Source organism: Arvicola amphibius, chromosome 4 (assembly GCF_903992535.2).
Source record: "Arvicola amphibius chromosome 4, mArvAmp1.2, whole genome shotgun sequence".
Taxonomy (NCBI): Eukaryota; Metazoa; Chordata; class Mammalia; order Rodentia; family Cricetidae; genus Arvicola; species Arvicola amphibius.
The window spans coordinates 32,621,183-32,644,170 of NC_052050.1; the positions used below are offsets into that span (position 1 = coordinate 32,621,183).

At 46.9% G+C, this 22,988-nt stretch overlaps 1 protein-coding gene across 3 annotated transcripts in view; it reads left to right on the forward strand.

Moving 5' to 3' along the window:
- Msi2 (musashi RNA binding protein 2) overlaps nucleotides 1-22,988 on the forward strand; it is a 363,569-nt gene that overhangs the window by 123,722 nt on the left and 216,859 nt on the right. The gene's annotated exons all lie outside the window — the stretch shown is intronic.

Genomic DNA, 22,988 nt, shown 5'->3' on the forward strand with positions numbered 1-22,988 from the left:
CTTGGGAACGATATCTGCTGTGCTGATTATCATTCTGACCAGAGTACCCACGAGACAGAAGCAAAATGACACCCTGTGGTATACTGTTAGGACTAGGAGTCCTCAGTCAGGACGAGGTGTGTGTGGGTTAGATAGACATACGAGATGAATATCCGTGGGTGATGTCTTTGTCAGCTGCTTTTTAATTGGTGAAAGAGGCAGTGGCATATGAATGGGTCCTTCCTGAAGGTGGCCATCTCCTCAGATGTCATGCTGCCCTGTACAGTGCCCACTCTGCCATGTGCCTTTGTGTGCTCCCCTTTCTCTAACTCCCACAGAAGCCATAGATCTAAGAGGTTGGCAGGTGAATGACTGAGCTGGCCCCCCACTTCCTGATTCTTTGAGTAATCGTGGGAGTTGTCATGGGAGCCCAAGCATACGATCGACTCCTTCCATCATAGGTCTGCATCTTCCCTTCTGGCAGGCTGACGTGGCAGAACTCGGTGGTATCCTGGGAAGGTGCAGTGCCCACTCAAAGCTTTTATCATCCATTTCCTCCCACGATGGTTGTCCTGTTTGCCGTAGGCCAGGACAAGGGCACTGCCACCCACTCTTTGGCCTAAAGGTTCTATGCTTTGCTTGCTTGCCCAGGACAGTAGACAGCCATGACTGAATCACCATTCGTGTCTCTCTATGTCCACCGCCTGAGGTGAGGGTGTATAACCTTTATTTAGCTTTGAATTGAATCCCCTACCCCCACCCTGTCTCTTGTATTAATCAATCTCTGCATGGATGGGAGAGACCATACAACGAAGAGAAAACTGCATCTTCCAATTCAGCTATGCATTTGAAGTGGCATGGAATTAATTGCTCACCTAGGTAGGTTTTGAAGGAGGCCTTCCTCATCCTCCTGAACATCTTGCCTGGGGGCTGACTCATTCTGGGTGGCTCACAGGGAAAGCAAAGTGTGCTGATGGCCACCGGGGTCACAGGGCTTCTCTTTCCAGGAGCGATTGATGACACTAGTGGCCCCTCCCTGCATAGGGAGAAGGATTGGAAGTAATTAAATGAGACCAGTCCTTCTTGCACCATATTCTGGAGGGTGGGCCCTCTCGCCGTCTTTCTACCTTCAAATTGAGTCCAGGGGTAGTGTTTGCAAACATGAGGCGGGATTTCTTTTTCGAGCTGTAACCTGCCTTGGAATCTCATAGGCCCATTTGCAGGTGTCAGGGAGGCTGCGGCTGCCTGGATGAGCTGTTACTGTGTCCAGACAGGCTTATACTTGCCGCAGACAGCGCATCTCCGCACATCCTCAGCCTCGCTTTCTTTCCTGTCAGACCTCTCCCTCTTCCTTCCTTTCTTCCTTCCTTTCTTTTTTCTCGTGACACACGTGAACACGTACAGTGACTCAGAGCGTCAGCAGTGGGTGCTCTGCAGCCTTTGGCCTTGCCCACGGCAGCTTTCAGCACCACCCTGAGAACAATTGTCCCTTTGTCTCGGCAGCGGCAGCCACAGACCCAGACGTCTTCCCTAACATGGCACTCGCTGGGTCGGATGCTGCTCAGTTAATTGTGCAGTAATATTTGTGGATTTTCACAGGATGCATAAACTTATGGAGTGTTTTATTAAAGGACTAAGGAGGCTTTTGAATGTATCAAAACCTGTAAGACTCTCTACTCACAAGCTCCTTTCATCCATACGCTCTGAGTATTATCTGGGCTTGCCTTCCGAAGAGCTTATTTGTCATTTGCTGGAGTCTAGTGTTCCGTCTGTGGCCCCTGGGGCAGGGTTCACTGCCTCTCTGGATTCTGGTATCGTTCATTTGAATCCAGAATGATCAAAGTAGAGAGAGTCTCCGGGTAGGCCTTGGGGACCGTGAGTCGAAACCAGCCACTGCAAAAGGCGGTAGTGGGTAAATTAACACACTGATTTTTACCCTTTGTTAAAGTATATTCTGGTGTGTGTGTGTGTGTGTGTGTGTGTGTGTGTGTGTGTATGTGGACTGCTACATGAAGCATTCTCACAGCTTGCATGCAGACATACATGCCTGTGTGAGGTTGTTTGGGGCTGTCTGGAAGCAAATTGGCGAGGTACAAGTTTACTGCCTCTAAGGCGCACTACTAACTGTCAAACGTCGGGTCAAACCATTTCCTTACATTATCTTATTCAGCTTTCCTCTGGGAGATAGATTGTGGCGCCCCTGTGTTTCAGACAAACAGGATTCTAGTGCTGGCCAGAGAGCAAGACTTAGTGTCTCTTCAGTGAGTGTTCATGAGGGGTGGGGGGATGGGGAGGGTGGAGGGTAGATGGGGGGGTGTTAAACTTGGTCTTCCACACCTCTATCTGCATGGAGAAGATCGGTGTCCATAGCCTCCTTGATTGGGAGGCTAGTAGAGACCACAGGGGTTGGAGTTCGAGCGAAGGTGCATGCACACCCTGCTGCTCCTCTTCCACGTCTCACTGCAGCCTCCATGCAGGATGTGCCGCGCTTTTGGCTTCACTCACCATCATTTGCCGTCCTTTCCCCTTTTCTGTCTTGCCTGAGGTGGCAGCTGCTCTAACTGTTTATTTCAGGTGGCAGTCAACACAGACAGGACTGCTCTCAAGGGGTTGAGCTAGGGGGAGTTTAAATATGTCATTGCTGTGAGTGGAGTGGGTATGGAATCTCACACACGTACATGCGTGCGAGCGCGCGCACACACACACACACACACACACAGAGGGGTGGGGAGCTTGAAATTACTCAGAATGGAGGCTTAACAACCTTTTTTGCTTTTTCCCCATCTTCCTCTCAGAAGACCTGCCCCATTAAAAATGCTGGTACTTGTTTATACTAAACTGTGGTCATAAAATGAAGCTGTCGGCACAGGACTCAGCAAATTTAGAAGGCTGTCCTTTTCCACTAGGTGGCTACTTCTGGTGCCTTCCATAGAAAATGGCAAAGTAGAAGGTATTCCAAGACTTTCTTGTTGGGCCCGACCATAAAATGATACCCAGCAATACCTTGGCAGACTTTGGTTCTGGCCTCAGTTTCCCTACTGGGGAAACTGTTGACAGATTTATGAAGGCTAGAAAATTGCTTTGCAACCCATATGGCCTCTATTGTAGCTTCAGCTATCGTTGGGTGAAAATATCTGCAGCCAGCATGTAAACAGATGGCTGTGGTTGTGTTCCAATAAAACTTTATAAAAACAAACAGAGAGCCAGATTTGTTGACCCCTGAACTGAATTAGTCCTAAGGCTGGTCTTTAAACTGTAAAAAGTCCTGTAGAAAGTGTATAACTCTAAGTAGATAGATTGTAACCCAGTGTATTTGTAGGCTAACAAAAGAATACATTGCTTACAGTAGCAAGCATGGTATGTAGTAAGCAAACAGTTCTCAGCACAGTGAAGTTTATTTCTGGGCTTCGTGATGCAGGGCAGTGCATCTTGATTTGAGACTGCATTCTTTATTTGGAAAAGGGCACTATTTATAATCTGGAATCTTCGTCCTGTGAGTAAGACCCAGAAAAACTGAGTGAGTTACTTTCAGTCTTCCTGTTCCAGCGCAAGGACTAAATGATCAAAACTCATGACGTTCCGAATTTAGTCTTAAGATAGTTCTCCTGTGTGCTGGTGTTTCTGCTTTACAGTTACATGTGTTTGGTGCTAAGCTTTTAATGCATTTTAAAATGTGCGTTCAAGGATGTCAAGTGAGTCATGTGGCATCTCCACTATGTGGGTGATGAGAAAGAAGTTGTCTAAGGTCACACAGCCCAGGTAAAGCCTGGGTGGGCACTTGTGGCATAAGCTAGCCTCGGCACTCTTGATAGAACCTGATAGAACCCTGCCTCCCGCTGTGGCAGTCAGTAGGCCCTCCTGCACAGGGAGCACGGTTTATTCATTTGTCAGAAACGCTGATCTCCAGTAATTTATTTAACTGCCTTGGTTATTCGGTGAACATTATCTGTGTTCATGATTTCATATATCCAGGAATGATATATATGGACCATTCCAAAACCTGGCAGATGACGGATGCTATGATGTGCCTGAGCAGAGCCACTCCAAAGAGCTCATCTCTTCACCAAAGAGCCCTGGGCTGGAGAAGCCCTTCCTACATACCCGTTTCTCTTTCTCCCTCCACTCCTCTTGGGGCCCCTCCTTCAAGTTCCACTCTCTCACATTCTTGCAAGGGATTTGGGATCAAAGAGGACTTGAAGCCGAATGACCCCTTTGCCTTGTCCTGGAGAGAGCAGAAAGTTTCCCACTTCTTAGCTGCTCCCGAGATGCCAGGGCAGCTCCAGTGTCCAGCTCTGCCCAGCTCTGCTTGCTAGGTGATGCTGACTTTACAGGACTCCAGTGAGAACCATGGAGGCTTCCAATTATACTTCACATGGCGAGCTGTGTAATTAGTTTGGAAGACTTATGCTTAGTCATTGGTTTATCCTAATCGGCTTTGGCTTTTCCCAGCAACAAAGTGAGCTTATTTTGCTAAGCTGAACCGACTCTGCACCCTTTGTCTTGCCGTTTATTGTCTCATTCCTTTCATTCTGTTTTACTGCCAAAGTTCTGTTTCATTAGGCCTACAAGTCATTTCCAATCCAGTGGGCTGCTACAATCCAGCCTTTATCACCCGCTGCCCTGGTTCCCATGTCCCTTCTGGGCCAGGGCTTGAGCTGAGGTTTGATATGAGGGCTTTAACCCCTTCCTGGGCCAGCTGCTCCTGGCGGTGGTGGGATGCAGAGACCACAATCAGGAGCAGGGTTTGAGAAGTTATGGCTCCTCAGGTCCCAGGGAAAGGAGCTCTCTGGGAAGGGGGTAGGGAGTTCTTTGTGCCCTCCTTGCTAGAGCTGGGCTGTGTGAGGGGCTGGAAAAGTTAGCCAGGGCTCCAGAGAATGGTTTCTGAAAACTTCATGGGGAGGGGGGGGAACCAGTTGAAAACCAGAAAGAACTGGCTTTTGCACATAGGGAGTCTCCTCATTTATTCCACTGACGTGGGTGTCCTGAGGGTGGATGCGTGTGTTGAGAGTGTCAACCTGGTGCCTGCTGTTTTTTAGCCCCAGGCTGTAGGTGGGGCTTTGGAGGTGTGTCTGTGACCCCCATTCAAATTCCTTTTGATACAGAAGGTGTGAAGCGAATCTTACCTAGAAGTAAAAACAGTGTAAAGCCTTTTGAAATTTGAAAAGCAAGAGATTGGTGAGAAATACAGAGGCAAGTTACCCCTGTTCCTGAAAGTGGACTGTGATCGTGGGGTAGATTTTTGTCACTTCCAAATGTGTGGCACAGATAAAGAGCTCTCTGTAGGGTGCTTGATTCTCTCAGGAGCCTAGAAAACAAAACTCTGTGTGTATCCTTTGTGGCTGTGTGATGCTCCCCTGGGGCCTTCTGAAGGGGTTTGCACAGGTGGTCTGGCTGAAAGATGGGGCCTCCTCCATCACCTGCTTGGCCTCTCCAGAGCCTGGAGTGTTCCTTCCTCAGACTGTCTTCACTTGTAACTAGGGCTAGGGAGGGTCATTCCCTCCCTCTCTGGATGCTCAAAGTCAAGTTTCAGGTTTAAGTTTTCATCCTGTGATAGCCCAGCGTGAAGCCAGTCCTGCCTCCGTGGTATTTTTATTCTCTGTCTGGTTTGTATTATTCCCTCACTTCAGAAGCATGTCTTACGGAGACGCAGACACAGGGAAGGTCCTCCATAGTGGGCAGCAAAATGCTGCTCGTTTCCCATCTCCACCTTTGAGGCCCAGGTGCCCACAGCATCGCTACCAGCTAACAAGGTCCTTGTGCCGGGCTGTCAGTCATCCTGGTGCACCAAAATTTTGTGTTTTTCTGCTCGCTTCGGCCTCCCAACCCTGTTTCTGCTATGGCTAGTGGAGATAGAAATAGATTCCGCTCCATAGCCTCGCTTCTCCTAAATCTTCATGTTTTTGCTTCAAACAAGAATTCCTAAAATAGACAGTAGATTTCCAGGAAAGCTTCCCATTTCCCTCTTAGTGTACAAAATATAGCCAGCTGTTAGGCAAAGGCATCAGACATTATTACTGCACTGTTAACAGTGTTTTAAAATATACAAATAGAAAAATACCCCGGTGCCTTCTGGGTTGCAAGCTGGGAAAAACTTGGAGATTATGTTAATCAAATAGCACATTCATTTGCATACTAGGTAAAGGAGCGAGGCTTCAGACGTGGCTGTTTCGCACGGTGTCCCCACGCAGTTTAAGCTTTACTTAATTTGAACGAAGGCAGGACCAGGGAGCTCTTGGGAGCAAAGGAGTTAATGAGGCCTGTGGTGGGGGTGGGAAGGAACATGAAGTACTTCCAGGGGGCTCACCTTCTCAGAGTCCTCCTAGAGGCCTCTGGAGAGGTCACTTACAATGGAGTCGTTAGCATGAGAAAGGAAAGCTTTCTCTCCCGAGATGGTTTTCGGTGGGAACTGAAAATGCACCAGAAATCATGGCCCAGGCTTGTGCCAGTGGGTGCAAGGGGTGGTTCTTCAGGGAGAGAAAGCACAGTTCATTTAGACTTGGCATAGACATCTAACTCGATTGTTCTGTGGAGTGAGCATTGATATGGAGATCCTGCCCCACCCCCACCCCATCAATAGGACGCCCCATTACATGGGTCACGTATGCTTTTCTTTTCCCATCTCCTTTCTTCTCCTTTCTTCCCCTTCTTTTGTCCTCACAGAAACGGCCTGTGTAGAATGGCCCGGTTTGTCGAGTTTTCTGCCCTGTAAGTATTTGGAGACTGGAATATCTGTGAATTAGCCCTAAGTGGGTTGCCAGTCGGTGCTTTATTTACATTCGAAGCCACAGTAGAGAAAAGACCCAAGGAAAAAAAAGCCTTAATAAGCAGGAAGAGGCAGGAGGATTGCATTTCTGACTGTCGCTAACCTCACCACTGCCTTTAAAACCAATCACGAGGCTTACGGCTGATATTTAATAGCTTTTAGCTGATTATTTTTCTTCTCCTCCTCTTTCTTTTCTCTCCAAGTTGACCTGGGTGTACTTGAGCGGAAATGAAGTCATCCAAATGCTGAATTAGAATAATCACAGTCCTCTAAGAATGAAATGGAAGCAGAGATTAAACGGTTGGGGGAAAGCAGGCATTACTAAGCACTAGGAAAACTTTGCATAAAATAAATAAATTGAGTTTGTCTCTACCGTTTCCACTCCTCCTTCACTTCATGTCGAGTTGATGGCAAAGTGGAATCTGCTTTGCTTTAAGGTCACATACTCTCTGCCACCTGGGCGACGGGGCTTTCTTCTTTGTGCCCGAGTTTCTTGGGCGGAGAAATCCGGATGGAGGGTCTGTGGTTCCGGAAGGCGGCTGGTTACTTGTTGCAGCTGGAGTAGGTGGAGACAGATGGAAGAGAGAAAGGAGGGCGGGAGGCAGGCAGCACAAAGCCGGCCAACCGGCCTAGTGCTGTTACTGACAGGTTCCTCGTTGTAGGGACTTGTCCCTAGGGCAGGGTAAAGGTAGAGTGACCAATAAAGGGGAAGTGGAGTCTTAGCCTGACTACTTTAGGCTCTGAAAGGCCTAAAGTATGATCCCCATGACTAGGCAGATTTAAATCCTCCTTCCTCAGTGGCCTGGGAGTCTCATTCACACCTGTTTACATTTTACCCTCCTGATTTATTCCAGCAACTGGGGGAAGATTTGTTAGCACAGGAATTGTTAAACGAGAAAGTGCTGTATGGGGAAGGAAGGAAAGGTACGCAGTGGTGGTATGGAGTGTAGCGTGCCTTTGGGCTCCTGTTTGGCTCCTACTTGGGGATTATTTCTGTGAGTATTGAAAATAATAATAATAAAAAAATCTGCCCTCACTCAGTGAGCTTCTTGTAGTTAAAGAGCGAAGTGAGGATTTAATTAGATTTAAAAGCCCAGCAGAGTGGTCTGTTTCCAGGAAGTGGTTTTTAGGTGGTCTGCTGTAGAAGATGCAGTTTCTGCAAGTGGATTACTTATAATGAGAGATTTTGGGTTGTTGAGGTTGCTAACGGCCTTTTATAATTGGAGACAGAGGTAAATATTTTCTGACTTGCTTATGGCATGTTAACATTCAAAGAAACGACTTTAAGGGCCTTTTGGTTAAGGGTAAATTAACGAGAGTATGGAATAATCAGAGAGAGGCTTTCTGACTGTATTCCCAGCTTTCTTCTGCACTGTCAGGAGGGCACCGAAGGCCTCAGTGCTGCAAGCCTTCCAAGGCATGAAACATTTTTTTATACTTATCTTTTAACACCCCCCCCCCCAGTAATGAAAAATAGGAGGAATTACCAACCGTTTAGCTGCCGTCAGTGTTCAGATTCATGGATTCTTTTCATGTCTTCCCCTTAACCCTTCTAGTAGAAGTCCTGGGTTTTGCTTCATGTGAGATGCTCGTGGTAAAGGATGGGTGTCTGACCAGCCATCTGGCACCCTCCTGGAAGGTTACCAGTAAATCATTCCTGCCTCACTCCCCCCACCTCCCTACCCTCACATCCCCACCCTCCCCACCCCCTCCAAGCACACACTTTACTCTGTTACTTTTTAGACAAGAATTTTAGCTCAGGCTAGCCCCACGTCCCGTGTGTAGTCAATAATAACCTCAAACTTCTGATTTTTCTGCCTCTACTTCTTAGCTGGAGGGATTTTTAGATATCCACCGCCACATCGGGTTCCATGTGTTGCTGATGCCTGGCCCTGGGAACTTGGGCATGTTGAGCCAGCAACTCTGCAACCTATCTACTGCCTAGGTCTGGAAACCGTTGCTTTCTGACTGTTTGGTAAGACTTGATCTATAGAATAATTATTATGGCACAGAAAGCCACAAGTCTGTGGTTCTTGTCGAGAAATACGGGTCTTCTGTTTGCCATGTCTGCCTATGTTTCTGGTCACAAGGGCTTGAAAATGGCTCCTGGCCTTGTCTGCCTACGTTTCTGGTCACAAGGGGGAGGGGGGAGGCTGTCTTTTCATTACTTGACCTTGAGAATGAAGCTGGGGGGTTGGTAAAGTTTCTGATAAAAGCTCCAGATAATTAGTTTTAGTTTTGTGCCCGACATGGTCTTTTAAGACCATTTAACTCTATCAAATAAGAAATAAAGAGGTAAACAATATGAAAGTGAATGTTTATGGCTTTGTCTCAATAAAACTTTCTTCACAGAAATCAGGAGGCAGCCTGATTAACTACAGGCTGTAGCTTGCCAGCCCACAAGCTTAGGATGTTGCTCGAATCACAGAAGGTTTTATTTATTTATTTGTTTATTTACTTATTTATTATTTGCTTCTCTGGTTCAGATCCAGCTTATCTACTTACTAACAAGTCATTTCACTCTTCTTTGCCTGCCAGACAAGCATAATGATGACACACAATACACACATAAGTAATATATATATATGCATACATATCCTACGTAAAATGGCCGCGAAGATCAAATGAGCAGGTGAATCTGGAGTTAGTAGCATTCTGAGAGAAACAAAAGCTGTGCTTAACAAACACTAAAAACATGAACTGCAGTTCTTTCTGCCCCCGAGACCCAAGTCCTCTGAGACTCTAGAACTGCTTCTAACATCCTTCGGGGTGGTAGGCTTGCCAGCACACTGTGTGTGTGTGTGTGTGTGTGTGTGTGTGTGTGTGTGTACACTATTTCATCTGTCCTCAGTTCCGATTGTAACTCTTTGGTTTTTTTCACCAATCCTGGGAACAACACAAATTGAAAAGTTCTCCCTGGATCCTCATAACATAAAGATGAAGCTGTATCATTTTGATGAGATGTCTGAGTTCAGTCTAACCACCTTTGTGCTTCCAGTCTGTGGGAGACCTTCAGGTTGCTCCGCCTTTGATGGAGAACGCTGGATTGTCATACGCCAAAGAGGAATTCTTGTAGTTGGACCCTATGGATGAACTCTTTTACTTTTCTGAGTGATTAAGCCTTTTGGGGGGTAAAGAATATCATCTGGAAATTGTCCCAGGCATACTTAGCTGATGTTTATTAAAATACATTTAAATATATTGATTCACTAATGTGTTTATTGCATTTATTTTGCCTCATGGGACAGCTTTTCACATCCTTGCTAACTTTTCTTTCCTTTTCCTGTACATATGATTCTCATAAGCATAGTTTTCTGGCTTCCTTTGAATTTACAGCAGATATTAAAGGGATGGGAAGATGTTAATAAACTCGGTGTAAAGCAGGAGGGAGAAAACCCTATAAAGACGAAGAGCCTTGCATCTTCAACGCTCCATCCACATCATGGGACCACTTAGTGCAGGAAAAGCAGCCATTCCTCCTCATTAGGCCCAGAAAGCATTGCGCCTGTGGCTTTGTGCACAGTACCCCTGTTCATTGTGTCTTTCCACGATCTCAAGGATGTTTGGGGGGCCAGGCACTGCGCTGGGAGCCACTGCCCCATGAGTAAATAAAACAGAGGCAACCCTGCTTCCTTGTAGCCTGTTAGCATGGGGTGCAGATAGAGAATGACAGACTCTACACTAGCCAGCAAATAATAAAATTAGTTTTAAATTGTGTCACAAAGAAAACAAACTAGGAGTGGAGAAAATCCATAGTGGGACTATGACGAGGACATTTTAGATTATTTCCTTAGCTGTAAGCCCGGTGTATGTTCTTTGCCTCCATAAGCCTTCACATTCCAGCAAACAGTCTACTGGTCGGGGGAGCATTAGGACTGGCCCGACAGGTGCTTTGTAAGTAGTGAAGGAATGAGTGGGCAGGCGAGGCCTCTGTGTCAGAGGGGAGATCTCTGCCAGTCATTAGGGAAAGTGTTTCAAGGAATGAAAAGTGGGGTTTTAAGAGCGTATATCCAGCTGTAGCTGGGGCACTTCCCATTGGGGATCCTATTATCCTCCTGCAGATGAGTGTAATGAGCAGCGTTCCCCTGCAGCCAGAGCTTTGTGAACTACAGTAGTGTCTGGCACGGTGAGCGGGTCAGTGGGGCCCTTCCAGAGCAGGTCTGGACACAGGGTCCACATACAACTTTTCCAGAGATGGATGGCAAGCTAGGAGGCTGACCCTGAGGCTGAGGTCTCTTTAGTCTTCGCTTCTGCTTTTCTTGGTCTAAGGAAGGCCTAGGTCTAAGTGGTAGGATTTTTCAGGTGGCCTTCCTGATTTTTAGGAGACAGTTGAAGCCTTGGCTTGGCCAAGCTCCTAGGTTTATTCATCTTCCACGGTTGGATGCTGGTGGTAGTTGGGACTGGCTGAATGGTGATTAGCCAGATTGGGGAATGGAAATGGTACAATTATGTCAAGCCCCAACACCAACATTTCTGTCATTGGGGAAATCCAATTGGAGGAAGGGAGGGTGTGTTGGTAGGACAATTTCCACCTTGAAAGGATGAAGGAGCACCGCTGTTGCTGATGCAGGACTCTCAGGCTTTGTTTAGATGACGTGGGCTAATACTGAATGACTTTGGAATTAGGTTGAACTAAAGCTTGAACAAAGATGTATTGATTTAAATGTCCTGGGCTGAAATTCCTGTCTGTTCAGTGGAGCTACATTTTCATTTTTTAGGATTTGTACAAGTGAATAGAGTCAGGACCAGAGAGATGGCTCATTGGTTAAGAGCACTGGTTGTTCTTCCCTAGGACCCTGGTTCTATTCCCAGTGCTCGCGTGGCAGTCTACAACTGCCTGTGACACTAGTTCCAGGGGATCTGGTGCTTTTGGATTCTGTAGGCTCTGCATGTACACGCTGCTGCACAAACACATATGCAGGCAAAACACCCACCCACATAAAATAAAATAAATACATTGTATAAGAGTGACTAGAGGTGACTATCAGTATCTGGTACGCAGGCATCCAGTGATGGACTCCTCTTTCCTTCCATCCCTGTTTCTCCATCTGTCTTTGGTGTGGGAGGTCCTTCTGTCTATGTGTTACTTTTATTGGTTAATGAATGAAGAAACTAGCTTGGCCTGTAGCATGGGAGGAGGAAGGCAGAGTCAGAGAGAAGCCATGGAGCCTCTGGAGACAGATGCTGGGAACTTTACCCAGTAAGCCACAGCCATGTGGCAATATACAGATTAATAAAAGTGGGTTAAATTAATATGAGTTAGCCAATAAAAAGCTAAAACTAATGGGCCAAGCAGTGATTTAATTAATACAGTTTCTGTATGATTATTTTGGGTCTAAGCTAGCTGGGCGGCCTGGAACCAACAAGCGGCCTTCATCCAATATGTCTCCCCTTTCCTTTATCTCTTCCCATAAAGTCACAGGATGGCCTTGAACCTCCTATGTGGTTGAGGATGACCTTGTTCTTCTGATTCTCCTGCCTCCACGGATCTCTCCCTTCTGCCGAGCGGATGGGCTCTTTTTGAGTTTCTAAGGCACTAGTTTTGTAGTGACTCTGGTGCCTTGCCTCCCTCCCACCTCCTCAGGCAGTCTTCTGACAAATTCAGCATCTTAGATACTGCTAGATTTAACCCAGCTGGAGCTACTGGGGGGGTTGTGTGCAGGGAGGATTTGGCTTTTTCTCCTCTTATGCTAATGAAGTGAATATGGCATGGAGTCACAATATTTTCTTTCCAGGCAAAGAAATGTTGTAGTGGGAGAAACAGCGTGCAGGGGAAGCACATGTGATCGCGCTGGGTTCTCTGGAGGGAGGAACGGGACAAATTGTCAGCTTCTGTTGAGAAGATAATGCTCGCACTTTGATAAATGCCAAGTTTCTATGGAAAGCCACCATCTTCTTAGTGATTTTCCCCCAAGTACTCGCATAGGCTGACAGCTGAGGCTTTGGTTAGACACAGGGAAGTGCAGGTATCGGTTGGAATTGGGGTGTGTGTGTTTGTATTGGGAAATCAATTCAAAGCAAATGAGATAGGTGCCTTGAGGAGCACCCCAGTACAGCTGGAGTGGGACCAGAGACCCTAAAACAGTTTCCCCATCCCCTCAGAAAGCTGCTGCTGTAACTCTGCCGCAGTTGGTTTCAATACACCTCCTAGAGAAGCTGCTCTTCATTCAGGCTGGGCTTTTTCCCTGACTGGCTGTCCACAGCATCCCTTCTTGATGAGGGTGTGTCTGGGTCGCTTTCAGTACACATCATCCCCTGGAAAGCGTCTGTCATAGTTGCTTCTCTGGGTACTACCTAACCACTTTCTACTAAGTGAAGCTGCCACCCTCAGACATGTGCCGAGGGAGACCTTTGGCTTAATGGGTTGTTTCTGGTGGAAGAGTTCTCAGGGTACTGGAGACCATGGGAAGGGCTGGAGAAAGAGGGAAGGATGTCCATCAGTTGCGGTCAGAAGGCCCTGGGGTGGTTGTTCTTGAGTTCTCTTCTATGTATTCAGTTGCCATGTCTCAGGAGATAACCACCATCCTGGGCTCTCAAGCCCAGCAAGGCAAACTTTCTTGCCTTTGAGGGACATTCAGTGAAGGCGTGGAACACTGGTAAGTGACCTGCAGTGCAGAGATGGCAGGGAAAGAGCCTGTTTGGGCCTTGTCCCCTCAGCTGCCTGCCCTGCACTCCCGCTGCCTCATCTTCCCAGGAAAGATGGGTTGTGTTTTCATTGTTTTGACACCAGCCTGAATGTTGACCTAGGAAAAAGTACTTGGCAGGTTTTTGTTCTGGATCTATGAAGGACCAGTATAGACACGGAAGGTGGAGAGAAGCCCAGATGTCACTTGCTTCATGCAAGTAACTGCCTGTACCCACTTCAGAAAGACCTAAATCACCGTTACCCAACCAGTGGGCTTGAGATAACATCTTCTCTGTCACCAGCTGGAGAGTGGTGAAGGACGCGGCTCAGATACAAACACCTACCGTTTCCTTGCCCAAGTCTCAGGATTTAAAAAACATTTCCCTTCTTAGCATGTTGTTTCCTCTCTGATAGCTCATGCCTCATCCCCACCAGAAGTGGCTTGCCGGTATTGCTTATTTGACCCCAGAGTTGGGCACTGGGAAACGTAATGGAAGAAAACCACAGGAGATATTGCAGTTCAGTCCCACGGCTTCCTACCTACCTCTCATGTGGAATCTGCTAATGAAGTGATCGGGCCACCCAAGAGAATTAATGGCCAAAGACGACTCCTCGGGTGTACCTTGACATCTGAGTGACAGTTGAAGCAAAAGAAAGTCTGTATAAAGTCTTGCAAATTAAATGCATTGATTCTACCGCCCCCACACAAAGCAGCAGCAACAACAAATGCCCATGCTTTCTTATGCACTGGGCATACTCGGCTGTCTAGTCATTCTCTTGTTTCTTGCCAGCTTTTGAATTCTGAGCACCCACCCTGCGCATATAGACCAGAGCTGGCAGACTCTACCTGTACAGGGCTGTAGAGCACACACTGTAGATTCTGCAGACCATACAGAATCTCCAGTTCTGTCACTTGATTCTGCTGTTGTGCACAAAACTGCCACAGACCGTATGTAAATGAACGTGCGTGGCTGAGTTCCAGTTTTTATTTACAAACACCAGGCAGCAGGCTGCGTTTGGACTGTAGCTGTAAGTTACTGCTTAGACACAGTCCTCGGTCTCCACCTTGAGTCTCAAATTAATGATTCGTAACTGGAGATCATTAGAGTCGGTTATAAACTTTATTTGGGGTGGCGTGGGCATACTCATTTGAAATAATAAGCCTTATAGTGTCAACAGTAGAGGCCACTTTTCCAGTCTGTTCAGAAAAAACTTCTAGATTAGCCACAAGTATATGGATTATCCAGAGGACGGCAAGTGGCAACCCTTACCAACCATGTTATAGTGGGCAAGGGGCCGTGGTCTGGGGCCTGACTGCGTCTTGGGCACGGTGCAAGGTCTTGCTGCTAAGGAAGCAGGTGCTGTGGATGACTGTGGCAGCCACCAGCTAGAGGGCCGACTATACCCGGGAACACGTATGCCGTCTTGTTCGGTCACACGCTATTTCTCCAGCTGCATTCCTGAACGCGTCAGGCCCGATTGGAAACTTCATGAAGCTTCCCGCCACGGCTCCTAGACTCTCTTCACTCACGCCCATGAACTGAGAACTTGCTTGTAAACATTTTCCTAAAAGAAGGAGAGTGGAAGAAAGATCCTCATGGATTCATTTGTGCTTCTTCTCCCTCCTTTTTAAAACAACAAACAAACAAAAAAAACAAAACCCAAAGGTCTTGACTTGGTGGACTGGTGAGAATGTGGAAGCTGACATTTGTGTGACAGTTGCATGAAGCCCGGGCTGCATTCAGCTAAACACACATTAAAAAGAGCGATATATTTATACCTGGGGGGAAAAACTCGATTTGATGCAAGCTGCTTATTTCTCCATTGTGGTCACGTGGACCGAAGTTCTTCATATGAAATGTAATTTACACAAATTAGTCCAAGGCAGGTAGAGTGTGAAATTAAATTGATGCCTTGATTTCTGTATTCTCCGGCAAGTGTTCCTGTAAAACTTCGTCATTACTGTGCTAGGAACTTTGACGCCCTCCCCGCCCCCCATCTCTTTCTGTTTTTAAACAGAGCGGTTCTGATTGGTTAGGAACACGAAACAACTTTAATTACAGACTAAACAGGCTTGCTTCGTTTTACTTTGTGGCTAAATATTAGGTAAGCTCCTTTTGGGCCTCTAGTAGAGGGTAGAAAACCTAGAACTTAATGTGTCTGTTAAAGGTTCAATAATTGGTAGCAAGCCATTTAATTTCTTCGGCTGTGTAGACGAGGAGGCTGTGTATATTCGAGACCCTTGGACAAGACAAGACAGAGGCTCCAGAGAGTCACTGTAGGCTTGCCCCATCTATCTGGACACCCTGTGCCCGACCTGGGCCTGTCCTTTCTACCTAGTCCCAGAGAATGGTTGTCACCACCTGGTCTCTTTGTATTAAGTGCAGGGTACCCAGGTTCAACTCTGATCACCTGAGAGAAAGGAAGGAGAGCCCAGAGTTAACCCCATGGTCTGCTGAGGGGCCTAAGCAGCACATTTTTTTTTTTTTTTTTTTTTTTTTTTGCAAAAAGCACCAGCTTGACCTAGTCAGCAGAGCGCCCCTCCGCCCCCCAGTACGGAGCCATCTGATGGCCCCTGGAACTCTGTGGATTGTCCTCTTCAGCAGAGGAAGCAGGGTGCCTCTCCGGGACCCAGAACCTCTGGTTGCATCCCTATTGGTACCTTTCTCTGACTTTACCTTCAGCCAAGTAGGCCTGGGTGAGCTCCACTGACGGGAGTAACTCATGTCTGTCAAATAACTACTGGCTGATGTTTGGAGGATGCTCTGAAAAAATGAATTATGGGCTCTCGTGATTCTTATTTGTCTGTGGTGGCATGGGTATATTTATCTCTCTTGTCCATGCTCTCTCCCATCGCCAAGCCTTTGTCTCCATCTGAGTCAGCATGACATGGTTTGAAAATTGCCTGTTTGGCTTTTAATGATGATTAATGTCCACAGCCATGTTTCAAATTTAGGAGTTCTTGACGTCTCGGAGAACGTTACCAGGAGCAACCTGCCGAGGGAGTTGATCACACACCGCACTTGCTGTCTCCAGCCCGAATTAGAGTCCTTCTGAACATCTCCACCTTCCCTCCAGCACTTCTTGGGCCCTTCTTGGATCTTCTCATGAGGAGCCGAGTGGGGCAGAAGGAAATACTCCCGTCCGGGAAGCTGATCCTATCTCTTGGTCATATGTAGTTAGTACCCATCATGAGGCAATGTGCAAGGGTCACTCCTGCCCCCCAACTCCCCCAATCAGGGAGGCCAATGAGAAACTTAATTTTTCCAACAGCAGGTGCCTGTCATCTCTCTGAAGGTGGTTGCCAGCATCTGGTACAATTGCCTCCACAAGCACAGTAACAAGGCGGCCTGCAGCTCAGTCGCGGAGCGAGCATCGCCGCTTTAATGATAACAAGCTGTTGGCCTCCCCTCTGAGATGAATCCATCTCGCAGATGTTTGTCTAGTTCTGGCAATCGTATCAGACCATAGCTTTGGTGATTATGCTCAACTGGAGACTATTACAATAAAAGAAGTTTGAACTTGTTCCATTTTTACATCCCACCCCCTTCTCCCCTGTTCCGAGGTATAATTTATATCAATGGCTGTAATATCAGTTCCATTACGAAGGCCTCTTTACTCTTTATGATGTCGGTGGAGCCACAGCTTATAGCCTGGCTTCCCCCACAGGTTAATGTGCCTTAGCTACATCAACGCTTTTAATGTCCTCACTTAATGGCCCCGTGGCAGTCCTGTGCCCTCCACTGAAGCTCATGTTGACACGGGGAGGTCATGTGAGTATACTGACTTACTGTCTCAGTTGTAGTGTGCGTGTGCGTGCGTGTGTGTGCGTGTGTGCGTGTGTGTGTGTGTGTGTGTGTGTGTGTGTGTGTGTAGGAAGTGGACATGGATCTGGAAGAGGCTTGGTTGCATGTTCAGGACAGTGAGGTAACTAGAGAAATCATAAGAGAGAGGTCCAGATCCGCAGAACTTTCTAGACTGGTATTGACCTTCCTTTCTCCTCCTCTTTTCCGTTCACTCTTGTAGCTCTCCCCCAAAAGGCAGAAAATACATCCTGAAATGAACTAGCCAACCAAATCACAGCTTGCTGAAATGGCACATAGAAGGCCAGTGCATAGTTCTATGTATGGGAAAAGGAACCAACCCATTCAGAATTGTATGAATTGCAGTGATAATAAATTGCCAGGCGTTTTCTTTTGTGTATGTATGTATCTGATCATGTGCTTGTGTGCATATCTGAAGGCCAGAGGTCAACATTGAATGTATTCCTCATTTTCCACTTTATTTCACGTGTCTACCACATGCTTTTATATGTGTTGGTACGTGTGCATTATGCAAATGTCTGTACATGAAGACCAGAGATCTGTCCCTCTCCGCCTTAGATTTTGAGACAGGACCTCTCATTGAACTTGGAACTTGCCCGTTCAGCTGACTGGCAGGTCTCCTGAGATCCTGCTGTGTCTACCTCTGAGGAGCTAGGATTATAGGCATGTGCCATTGCACCCACTTTTTACGTGAATGCTGGGATTCCAGATTTGAGTCCTTCTACTTGCGAGGCAAGCACCTTGCTGCCTAAGTTCTCACCACAGCTCATACCGGATCATTAAAATGTTAACTGTCTTTTTTCCTTCTGTGATGCTAACTATTAAACCCAGGGCCTTGAATCTGCTAGGCAGGTGCTCTACCACCGAGCTACGCCTCTCACTCCGCAACAGCGGTGTTTAATTGCATCTCTTCTGTGTGCTGGGTACTGAGCTGATTGCTTGTATTGATCTATAAGTGTGTGATTCTCACAGTACTCCTTCAAGGTAGGTGTCCTGGGGCCCAGTGTCACCACTGAGGTAAGTGAAGCCCAGAACAGGAAGGTGCATGCTCAGTGTATCTATCAGAGCTGCTGCCAAGAGGCAGAAGATGATCTCAATTCAGGGCTAATGAGCTCCAAACCCATCTCCTCCTCCAGTCGTCATTGTCATTGCTAATCTTGCTTGTGGCCCACACTGATGTCATGGAAAAGTCTGCTCAGGCAAGATGAGGCATCGAGAGATAAATCAGAGCCACCCTTTAGTGTTCACGCCCTCCTCCCCATTTTCATTTGGATATTACTTTTCAAAGATTAGGAAATGTAATTTCGGCAAGGTGTTATTTTTGGTAGCACATTTATGAGTGGATGAGTCAGCTAAGCTGTGGGCATCTTATTGGTGTTAGGGTGCCACATGCTTCTTTGCTTGGCCAGAAATTGATTGTTGTTCTCCAGTTCTGGTGACACATGTGGCGGTCTTGGCCAATGGTTCTGGTTACTTGTATAGGAGCCACCCACAAGAGGCCAGTAGATCCACCTCATCTTGGTCTCTGGACAACACTCTACTGAAAGCAGTTCACATATGTGAGTTTTGTATACTCTTGAGAGAAAGAAGCTAATACAGCAGTGTTTTTATTTATTATGACGATGCAGTCTCATGTAGACCACATTATAGCCAAAGTTGGCCTTGAACTCTTGATCTTCCTTCCTGTACCTCTCCAGAGCTGGGATCACAGGCATGTACCACCATGCTTGCTTTGCTCTTGTGATCTACTGCAGAATACAAGCCTGGGGAGGCTCACAAGAAAGAATTGTTTTCCCAAGTGGCTGAGCACATGAAACACTTGGAAACCAGCAGGTTTTTGAAGGACTGACTCCTCCTCCCCCCGTTTTTTAAAGATTTATTAAGCAACAATGTATGGCAAGGAAGGCACCAGGTCTCACTACATTACAGATGGTTGTGAGCCACCATGTGGTTGCTGGGAATTGAACTCAAGACCTCTGGATGGCTCTTACCCTCTGAGCCATCTCTCCAGCCCCAAGGACAGACTCTTTGTCACAGACTTCAACTCTGTTTTTAGCTTGTACCTTCTCATTGAGAAGTCTTGCGTGTCGTGGACCATCATCAACTCATTGTTCGTTCTGTGCATTCTAGATTTCCCCCAGCCTTAGAGTTGTGTTCTGTTGACTGCAGTCCCACTGGGTGATTCCCCATATAATAAACTCTCTGTTGCTAGCTCTCTCTCTCTTTTTTTTTTTTTTTTTTTTGGTCTGGTTAGGATCCCTTAGTTGCCCAAGGTCAAGGCAGGATTTGCCACATGGGGGTGGCTTGTCTTCCTTGATTTCCTCATGTCAGCACAGTTGCCCCAGGCTAGAAGTCAACTGTGGAATTTTCACATCTGCCTCAAGGTTGACATCAGTGTTCTTTTTACACTATGCTGCCTACCCTTCCCCACCAAAATAGTTCTAACTTGGTGGTAGGTCCTGAAGCCAAACCACCAAGATGCAACAAAGACATGTGGTACCGTCTCTTCCACTTTTCCTCTTGCAGTAGTTACAATATTATTAAAAATCCATTAAATTTTAATGTACCCTATAAAATATGTGCTTGTGAAAGCAAGCACAGATAATTATTTCTGATGAATAAACCAAGAGGACAAGTATGTATGAAGTTCATGCTACAGCATTCAATTTTTATTAATATACATCTCCTGCAGGGGCAATCGTTGTGATGTTCCAGCTGGTTGTGGAGGGCCAGTTCTTGGAAACCCTTCTGGGGCAGTGTGAACCCTGAACTCTCCAGGGTGTTCTTGGAGCTCATTATTCAGAAATGGAAAGAACCCTGTGTAGTGGCCGTCTTCTGTTAAACTGCTGAAAGCAAGGACGCAGAAAAACCTGCATGGAGGGAGGGAGAAAAGCACGGTCTCTCCCGGACTCCCAGGTAGTCTTGTGTTCGCCATGGACAGCCAAGTTAGACAAGCTCTCCCACCTAGTGGCCCTGTGCCCTCCTGCATTTGTTGCCTTAATAAGTAGGGTGGACGGTGGCCATTCAGTGTGGGATTGTTAGCAGAAGTCTGCCTGGCGCAGAGTGGGGATTCCAATGTGTGGGTCACACGCTTCCTTCGTTCTCCTTGTGCGGATCCTCTGAGACTGTTGGAAGTTGGGAGCCAGAGCTACCTCCTGACTTCTTGGACTCCGGATGGTATAGACTTTTAGGACTGTTAGGTGGGGTTTCTTCTTCCTTTGGTGCTAGAATGGTTTACCCAGGGCCTTGCATTTTTAAGCACTACCAACAAGCTACCACCCCTACCCGTTTGAGAAATAGTGACATGTCTCTGAGCTCCAGACCGATATACACCCCAGATACAGAAACTTTGTGTGGTGTAGTGGTTCCCAGGTAGTAGGTAGAAGTCTAACCTACAAAGTAGGTGAGAGATTGATGGTCTGCTAACACTTGTCCCTTCTCAGCTGCCTCTGGCCTCCACACCTGATATCCATGCCAGGCAGAGGTTTCTCCATCCTTGGTATTCCTCTCCATCTTTGGTAGTGCCATAGCTGAGAACTAAGGAGAAGTACTTGGCCTTTAAACTCTCTGGGGTTTGTTGGAGGCCGTGCCTAGGAATGGGCACCTGTCTTCTGTGTGGATTTTGGAGGTCCTGCTCCCTCTTCAGCTAGGGCTCAAGCTTTTTTCTGGGGTGGGTTTAGCGTCCAGCAGGATCTGGTCCTGTAGGAGGGCAGGGTTCAGGAAATAATTGTTCTGGTTTGCAAACCATGGGTTCGTGCAAACCTTCCCAGGGTGGCAGAACTTCAAATCCCTCACACCCCACAGCATTCAGCATACTGAAGAGGGAAGGGCTTGGGTGGTAGGTGGGTTTCATGGAAGTATTCTAGAATATTCCAGAACCAGAGCTTCTGGGCTCAGGGTGAAGACACCACAACGCTTGGCACAGAGTTGCATGATCTGTAGATGACAGGAGTGCATTTCTAGCTGTGTTATGGTGTTGTTAGAAACAAAAAGGCCTACTGGACAGAAATGAACTCCAGAGGCAAACAGCTCACTGGTGGCCTTGCTCGGCCTCATCAGGAGACAGCACATTCAGGTTTCTGCTGTAGCTTCCCAGAGGTCAGCACACGAATGAACGCGGTCCTACACTTTCACGCGAATGGCATCATATGTGGTGTTTGCTGGATGGGATTTTCCGTGTTAATGTCAGAGGCATATTTGCACATCCCTGTTGTTTCTGTGGTCTCACCATCCTCTGGCTTCTTCAAACCCTCAGCCAGAAGCATTTAGGTGGTTTCTGATATCATTAGGATCGTTATTTGGAATTATAAGCAGTCCTGTCAGAACCGCCCTGGTGAATGCATTTCTTCCCTGTGCCTGCTATACTCTGACCCAGCAATTCATTTACAATAAGGAGATAATAATACATTTTACAATTTGCTACTTATTGCCAAACTGCCCCACAGGGAGGTTGTACTAATTTACATTTCTCCCAGCAGAAGGCGGAGTCCACTCCATGCTGGTTTTTGGTCTCTTGGGTTTTGTACATAGATTTTTCTAAAATTTGTATTCCTCTAAAATTTGCCATATGAACTTTTTTTTTTTTTAAATCAGAGAGTAAGGAATCGGTTTTACCTCGACTTTTAACTGTGTTTTACACTGCTTCTCTAGTCCTTGATCATCCGTGATGCCTTGAATTGTTACCGGGTAAATTCTGAGCTTATGTCCCAGATTGCCATCTTGAAACAAAAGTGACACAAGATAAAATGTTTTCAAGTGGGTGTGTTTCTCTGTGATTTCTAGTGGGGCTCCCGGCGTCTCCCAGGCTTGTGCTGTGCTAGATACAGCTGGAGACAAATGGTGGCTGTGCCTCCCACCTTCATAAAATCCGTTTAGCAATTACAGGCCGTCGCTCAGAGACATCGCCATTGTTATTTAAATTTTGCTTTGCTCTTTTTAGATAAAGGTTCAGCTTGCTACCTGTTTATCTCTCCCCTGCAGCTTAGTGGGTACCACGGCAGGCTGCTGCTTTTGTGAGTTCCCCTGGAGGTATGGGGCACAGCACCTTGAACCCACAGATGCCCCGTGCCCATTATTTGGTTTGTCTCCATTTGCAAAGTTTCGGCATTGGGGTTCTGAATCAACTTTTCCCTATTGAAGACATGTTTTTTGATCTTCGGCTCAGTTTCATCTATTGGGTGAAATAAGGAACCGGCCAGGAACTTTCCCTACAGCACTTGCTGAAGTGAGTATACAGTGACAGGGTCCCCACCCTTGTGGGAACTCCAGACAGAGCAGAGGGCTTAGACCATGAGTGGATTTCCATGGAGTGTCCAAGGTCCCTTAGTGGGTGGAATAGGGTTGGGGTGCTGAGGACATGTGACCTTCTCACCTGTTACTTTTTACATCTGCATTTGATAAAAGCCTTCTTCAGTGAAAATCCTTAAAGTTCCCAGACTTCTGCTTTCAATAGCGGCGGCGCGCATTCTCCAGCTGCAGAAGCATGGTTTTAGTTAAGCATGGCTTGCTGGAGAAGTATTTGGGGATGGGATTAAGAGGAAGCCAGCACTTCTTAACAGAAGGCCCAGCCGGCAGCACCAGATGCCCACAAAACCAGGGTTCTGCGGACAGCTCTGCTGCCCCGCTCACAGGAAGAGATTTTTGTTTGGGGGTGGGGTGTTGATGGATAGAAGCACAGTATCTCTTTTTAATGGGTCTGGATTGAGCGCCAGCAGGAGCATGCTTGATATTCTCAGTGGATTTGGAGAACAGACCTGGTTGCAGTAAAGGGCGTAAGTGGAGACCCAAGGCCAAGGAC